Raw genomic sequence first — 7794 nt, forward strand, 5'->3', positions numbered from 1 at the left:
ATACACATCCGGTTGATCATCCACAGCTTTCACATTCATGTTCTTGCAAACTTTCACCATGTGTCCCCTTTTCCCACAACATGCAGGACGTGAGATTTCTGGCAATGCAATTCAAACTTGAGGAAAGATGATTGGTGTTTCTACTTTTGTAACATCTCATCTTGGATGCCTCCTCGGAATCTCTGGTCCCAGACCACTTGGTCCTAGTATTTCTAGAACTAGACTTGAAGCTTGCAGCTCCTACCTTATGTACTGACACGTGATGTTCATCCTCATCCTTAAAGTTCATGCATAAAGGAACTAACATGAACTTTGCCTTGAATTTCCTTGACCCATCCCGTAGTATGCTCGATGCCTCAACAATTTCCACTGCATCCTTCAGGGTGGGATTCTTTGAGTGAAGCTTCTCCTGCACTCTTGGAGTGTTTGTGCAATGCACCAGTTGGTCCCTAATCAAAGATTCTGTTAAATGCTAAATTCACGAGTGCACACCAAGCTTTTGAGAGGAGTTATATAATTACCCACCTTCTCTGTTTTGCCTTAGGCTCTGGAGAAAAATGTATTTCTTTCTATAACTACGTTTATGAGAGGTCCAAAATGCTTCTCTATCATCTGCAACAACATCGCAAAAATGTCTCCAGGATCCCCTTCAGCATCCCCCACTATAACTTTATCTAGGCTTTCATATATATTACGGCCCTCAATTCCAGGTGGTCGCGCTCCAAGGCTGTGTGCACCAGAATTTAAATGCCACTGAGCACCGCTTGGCCAACGACAGGGTAAAGGAGAAAATATAATGTTTTACACGCCCCAAACTGCAAAAGCAAAAAGGGCTTATCACAATCAAGTTCAGTCAAAAGTACCTTGAAATGACCTACTGTGGCACACACACCCTCCGGCTCTACTTCAAAGCATAACAAGGGAAATCAGGTCAAAGGCAGTTCCTTGACTCTATCCTTCACAACAGTATGCAGCTTGTAATACCTGTGTATGCAGGGTTCTTTAGTGGTGGGTGTTCCATCTTGTTACCAGTGTTGTGAAAACACTCATACACAGGTTAACTTCAGGTCTCTTTAATATATTCACCACAAGGACATTACAGCCAGCACAGCTCCTCTCACTCGTGAATCTCCTTGTTGCCAAGTGCCCATAACATTCCAAAGATCATGATGTACACGAAACTCCATGGCATTACATCACCTTAAGGAGTTAGAACAAAAAAGGTGAGAACAGGCCATAACAGAATACATAGCACTTCAGCAACACCATTGTAAATATAGCATTAATACTGCAAATATTTTGTAGTGGTTATCTAATCTGTAGTTATCTGAAAAATCTGGTAATTATTCATATCTTCTCGGACTACGTTTGAGCTCCCTTCGTTTTGACAATTAGGGCCAGATGTATCAATGCTTTTTGCGATCGCAAATGGGCCGATTTGCAGAAACGGCCCGGTTGCAAACGCAAAAATGCATTTGGCAATGTATGAAACATTTTGAATACCGCAATATGAGTAATCACAATTATTTGCGATTACCTAAATTGCGAATCCAGTTAGGGAATTGCAATTTGCGATTCCCTAAATGCAATTCTTGTAACTATTGCAAATTGCGAATTAGCATTAAGGAATCGCAAATTAATTTGCAAATTCCTAGAAAAATTCACTTTTTTGCATTTTTCTAAGTGCCATGTGACCCTTAGGGCATGTATGTGTGCCACATGTGCACACATGCATATTTCAGGGGTGCAACAGGGTGTCCTTTTTGCACTCTTGCACCCTTGAAATTGCATGCGCAATTTGCGAGTACCTGTTGTGTACTTGCAAATTGCGCATGCCCATAGAAATGAATAGGAAGCCATTCCTTATTTGCAACTTGCGATTTGCGAGTCACAATTAAGGAATGCGTAGGAATCGCCAAATGTTTGCAAAAACCTACATACATTGCATTTTGCGAGTCTATAATAGCGAATCGGTAAAATTCGCTATTATAGGCTCACAACATCCAATGTTGATACATCTGGCCCATAGAGAATTAAATATGGATGTTAAGCCTTACCACATAACCAATCATTACCCTTCCCCCAACATTAATGATACAGGATGTCACTCAGTGTTGCTGGGCCCTAATCATTCTGTAAAACAATCTCTTCCCAACTATTTTATGTCATAAAATGATTGTCATTGCATTAATTAAATTCTTCGGGTTTCAAAGTGAAAACTAACCTACCTTAATCATGAACTTTGCATTCGAACAAGAGTTGAGGCACTTTATAGCTACATTCAAAATTGTGAAACTGTGCTTTTCTTAATTTTTCTATATGTGAATTTTCTTTTCCCTTCATTTACAAACATTACACTCTTGCGATGGGAGGCATTCAACTGGTTGCTATTAAAGTATTGGACAAGTCCATCATGACTGGTGTCAGTGTTTTGCAATTTCAACAGTTAAAAGGAAAAAGAAGATGAACCCACATTATTGAATTCAAAGAGTGAAAAGACTGTGCCTTTCTTTGCTTTTAGTCCATAAGAGCTCATTGGAACCTCTGCTACATGGGGGTAGGTGAGTATAGGAAATGCATAAGGCACCAGTATAACAAACTCCTGAATTACGATGTAACTTCCCTCTATCTACATGAAATAAATTGGAGTATTATTTGAGGTTGGTGAGAACCCACTTCAAACAATAATCGCAATCCTAGGCAGGTGAACTAAATAAACCTGTGCTTAAACTTGTGATGGCTTGATGCAAAGCCAGCCAACTTGGAAGCTGGGGAACCAGGTTTGAGTCAGGCAGGAGGTTCAAACATCCTGTGATTCTGGGTAAATCACTTAGTCTCCCTGTGCCTGGAAATGATTTAGTCCAACTGTAATGCAACTGGTGCTCATGTAAAGTGCTCTGATACCTTTGGGTCGAGATCGCACTACATAAAACTGCAACAAAAAAAGTCAGGCTTAATTTAAAGGCAATGTGTGAAGTATCTATGCAGTACTGAAATAGGATTAAAGTGAAAACAAATAACATAATAAAAATCACAAAACAATTTATAAAAAGAAAGTACATTTTAATGAACAAAATTACACCACAATGACACATATCTAATAAGTAGAACCAGAGATATGAATCTTTTAAACTTTGAACTAAAAATTGCAACAAAAAGTGCAAAGCCTCAACCATGGTTATCTAGTCGCACCAGACCGCGTCAAAGTTAAAAGTTAAGGCAGAACATGATGGAGCCCAGGTTGGATACAAGTACCAGGTTTGTCCCTGTGAAAGTTTACCTTCTGACATAAAAACGTTTATGAGGAAAAAGTTGTCGTCAATGAGTAGTCGTCAAGGCAATCTGCAAGCTGGTTCTGAAGTGGGGCTCAACAATGGTAGGTTCCTAGAGAGCAATGTCATGGTGTTTTTGTCAACAAAGGCGGAAAAGCTCTGAGCAGGAGAAGTTCAAAGTCTGTGCTCAGGAATGCCTTGATGTCGATGGGTTGTTGCTCGGTGTCAGTCCTGATGAAGCCTTCTATTTTCAAACTTAAAAACCTTTCTGAAATCAGACCTTCTTCAGCAGGTCAAACCAGCAAGCTGAGGCCGACTGGCGATTAAACATTGACGGCTGCGGTTTTGAATGGCAATCCCAGTTTCCGTTGGTTCTCGGGCAGAAGTTTGGCAAAAAGTTTCAAAATCCCAGCTTTTGCAGTGGGCAAAGGAGAAGTACTGTCGAACAGCAGCCAAGGGTCCAGATCCTGGGGGCACCACTTGAGGGTTAGGACTCACTCTCACAGAGAACAGCAGCAGGGTCCAGGGCAGGTCCAGTTGGAACTGGTCAGCTGGGCATCTGCAGGGAGAGAGGCTTTGGAAGCTTGTTGTGTCCCTATAGCTCAAACAGGAGGCTAGATTATGGACCCCTGGAGTCACTTCCAGGTTTCCTGGGTTCAAGGCAAGCAGGTCCAGTCTTTCTGAAGATTCTTCTGACAGCAGGGTGGTCCTTCTTCTGATCCACAATGGTTCTGGAGTGTTCTGAGAGGGGTCAGGGGCTGCCATTCTTATACCCAATGCTGGCCTGTGGTTGGTGCAAGTCAGCAGGGCAGTCATTCTGATTCTCCACAGATCCAGGTATGTTCTGAGGTGGTACTGGGGTTGCCACATTTAGGCCCAGTGTCTGCAAGTGAGTGGTGGGAAACACCTGACCATTACCTAAGAAATGGGGTAAAAGCTCCCAAGGGTGACCTTACCCACTTTTGCAGTATGTCCGGTGTATTTTACTGTAAACTATCCCACAGTGCCCTTCTGTTCCTAAATCCAACATGGCAGAACCCTTCTTCCCCTGGTCAGAGCTCCCTGTGCCCACCCAGAAGAGTCGCATGATAATGGGCAAACCGGCCCTTGTGGTCACTCCTAATCAGTTCTCTGGCAGCTCTGCCATCCCATTAGGTTTGGTGCCAAGCTAACTAGGAAGACAAAGGGAGGAAGGCCTAGATGTGAGCTACACCTGCCAGTGACAGGGTAGGCATTTTTGAAGCTCAGGAAGGGGTTGAGCACAGTCCTCCAGTCCATCCTGCTCAATGAGGAAACATACCTCTCCACACCCAAGCCTTTGTCTACTGTCTTGGGGAAATCCACATCTCCCCACCGGGCAGCACTTCAACAGTCCGGTGACACTGGGCACTGGTTGAAAGGCCCTTTTAGCTTAGGCAGAGAAACAGCAATCATCTAAAAGTGAAATTTCTAAAAATAGTAAATATAAAATCTGACTTGACCATTAACTTGGATTTTAAATAACTATTAATATTAATCCTTGAATCATCTAATTATGTTGTTGATTCGTATTATCCCTGTGATTTCCCTTCTACCAGTGCCTTAAATTGAATTCAAGTTTTAAACTTAAAAAAGTACACCTCATACCTAATTTTCAATTTGCAATGCACTGGACAACATTCTTTTCATACTTAACTCTTGTTGTGTAATGTTTTCCTTTACTTCGTTCACTTTTTGTAAAGCAGTTTTTCACTTTTAAAAATAACAAGTTTGATATCGCCTACTTGGGGGAATTGGATCAAAAAAAGAAGGCTAGACTAGCTCACAAATTTTACCCAAATCATTCTTATCCCAATATGTGTCTCTCTTCTTTGAAAAAAATGGCTGGAGTAATCAACAGTGGGATCAGCGGTGGCTCCTCCTCTGAGTAGTTCAAAAAGGAAAAATAAAATGATAATAAAGCAAAGGTATTATCATTTTATTGTTCTGTACTGGCTCAGTTGGTTTACATTCTAGGGGGCAAATTAACAAGAAAGTTACTCAGTCCGTGCTGAAAGCCATTTGGCTGTGCCGCACTGAGTCACTTTCAAAGCATAGGGAAGCGAAATATTTACAACAATATGTTGCATCTCTGTGCTTCCCCCTGCGCTGGCGCACAAACTGCAGCCATGTGCCGGTGCAGGCACCCTTGCACCATAGTGCAAGGATGCCTGCGTTGTGGGTAGATTGTTTTTGTTCAGGAAGGGTTCCCTTCCTGCACGAAAACAATCTGAAATGCCGTTTTTCAACTTCTATGTGTGCTGCATTCGCACACCTAGAAGTTAAAAAACGTAATTGTTCCAATTAATGTTTATGTGCAGGAAGGGACACCTTCCTGTACATAAACAATCATTAGAGGTGATTTTCTCTTTCTATGTGTGCTGCAGAAAGCAGCACGCATAGAAAGAGAAAAACAAAACGAAGAGAAATGAATCTTTGCACCTCCCTAGGCCTGCCCTGGGGAAGAGTAGCATTCACACGCATTTCCAGATTTACGATTCCTTATAAATCTGGAAATGTGTCTGGTTCCATGGGAGGCTTTTCCTTTCCTTGTAAATATGGAGCAGTAAAATGCGCCTCTGGTACGTCACAAAAAGTGACGCACCAGTGGCGCAAGGAGCTTGTAAATCTGCCCCTAGGTGCAGGTGGGGCTGGGCTGGCCAGAGCAGGATGGGGCGTGGTGGGCACTCTCTAAGTGTGCATGATGGTTTGGCCGGCCATCTTGGGCACTTAGCATATCTAATCCGGCTGTATTGCACAGCCTGGTGGAGAACATGCACGGGCTCCCACTTTCTGTCTGAGCGCTGAACCATGCGACTCAGCCCAATCATGATGTTGCTATCATACTGGTGACAGCAGCGTCGTGATTGGCTAGGGGAGTTTGGGAGCCTGTGTGCTTCTGTGCTTCCGGGAGTCAGAAAAGAAGAGGACGGAGGCAGCAGCCGTACCCAGGTAAGTGCTATATTTTTCTTCTATTCCATCCCCCTTGCCCCAGCGCACCACCCCATGTCGGTAGCAGCTGCCACTGAGTGGGATAGTCACACACATATTTCACAAGGAAATGTGGATTGTTAGTGCTTGATTTCATTTACAAAGGAACAAATTGGTGAGCAGTCTAATAGTGGCATCCTGAAAGGGGCTGATGATTTGAGACTACTCCAACCTCCAGAGGAAGACCAATTACTGAAGGGCTTTTTGGAAGAGTTCTGCAATTTCCTGAGGAGGCGTCAAACAACTCTAAGACAATGTACTGGATCTCATCACTGAGTAAGGTCAATTCTAGGGGAGGACTCAACAGCTGGAGAACTTGGCACGCTGATATCATAGACTCCTACAAGATAGGATATCACATGCATGTGGATGATATAATGTTCCACTTCAAGCTTGAGGATGATCACAGCACCATTCTCAACTTATTTCTTTGATTATTTTCTGATTCAACAGTGAAAGCAGAATAACAGACTCTGACTAGAATAACAAAAAATGGATATTGTGCTCCGGTGCAATATCATTTCAGCTGCCTCCCCTGTACCTGAACCTGATGAACTGGGTGCCCCACAAATTTCCAGTAGAGAAAGTACGCAATTTTGGTGTGATCTTTGATGGAGATCTTTAATATGTCCCCAGATAAATGACGTCTCCAAAGCAGCATAACACCATCTATGTCGGCTGAACGGTGTCCATGTTCATGTCACTCCCAAATTATAGCAACAACCTATAAACTCCCCCCCCACCCCCAACCATGACCAGTCACTCTCAGAGATTCAGATGCTTCCGTACTAAGCAGCTTGCTTGCTATAAGGCCGAAAATGACACAATCACATCACAATGGCATAGGGTGGTTTCCAGATGTGGTGGTCTCATAGTAATCTGCCAGGAACAGCCAAATGTTTCCTTCTGTGATTTAGGTTTCCCAGCTTGGATTGCTTAAATGGAGCTGCTATCATGCAGGCCTTAAACAGTGGTGCTTCAGGAACAATAGCATGCAACTCTGGTATTTAGACAATGTCATGATGATATAAATGTCCTCTCTCAAGAGTGGTAGTATGATTATGATTTTATTATAGAATTTATGATACTCCGTTTATTGACCTCGAAATGGTAGACGGCCAAGTCAAATTCATACCCTCCTGCTTAAAGAAAGAAACTTTAGACTGATTTGACTGCCTGTGTTTCCAAACCTCACCACACACTCCAAACTGCCTGCGAGGGGCACGGAGGACTAATTAAGACGGTTATGCTTTGTGTTTTTGTGCCGAAAAATAAGAAGAACTTAATAAAAGTGTGTTACTGTGGAGCTGTGAAGCACGATGGAGGTTGAATTTGGTGCGATGGGCCACTTAGACACTGAGAAATTTAGCAGTTTTGGGTCACATTCAACAGCTGACTTGTTCTTCACCGCCACCTCAACTTTTATTAGAGTCTTACATGTCTGCCGACAATAGCACATGCAGCATGACACTAATGAGGGATGGGGGGGAGGACTGCAAAAGAAGCCAAACAT

This window comes from Triturus cristatus, chromosome 6 (genome assembly GCF_964204655.1).
Source record: "Triturus cristatus chromosome 6, aTriCri1.1, whole genome shotgun sequence".
NCBI classification, from domain to species: Eukaryota; Metazoa; Chordata; class Amphibia; order Caudata; family Salamandridae; genus Triturus; species Triturus cristatus.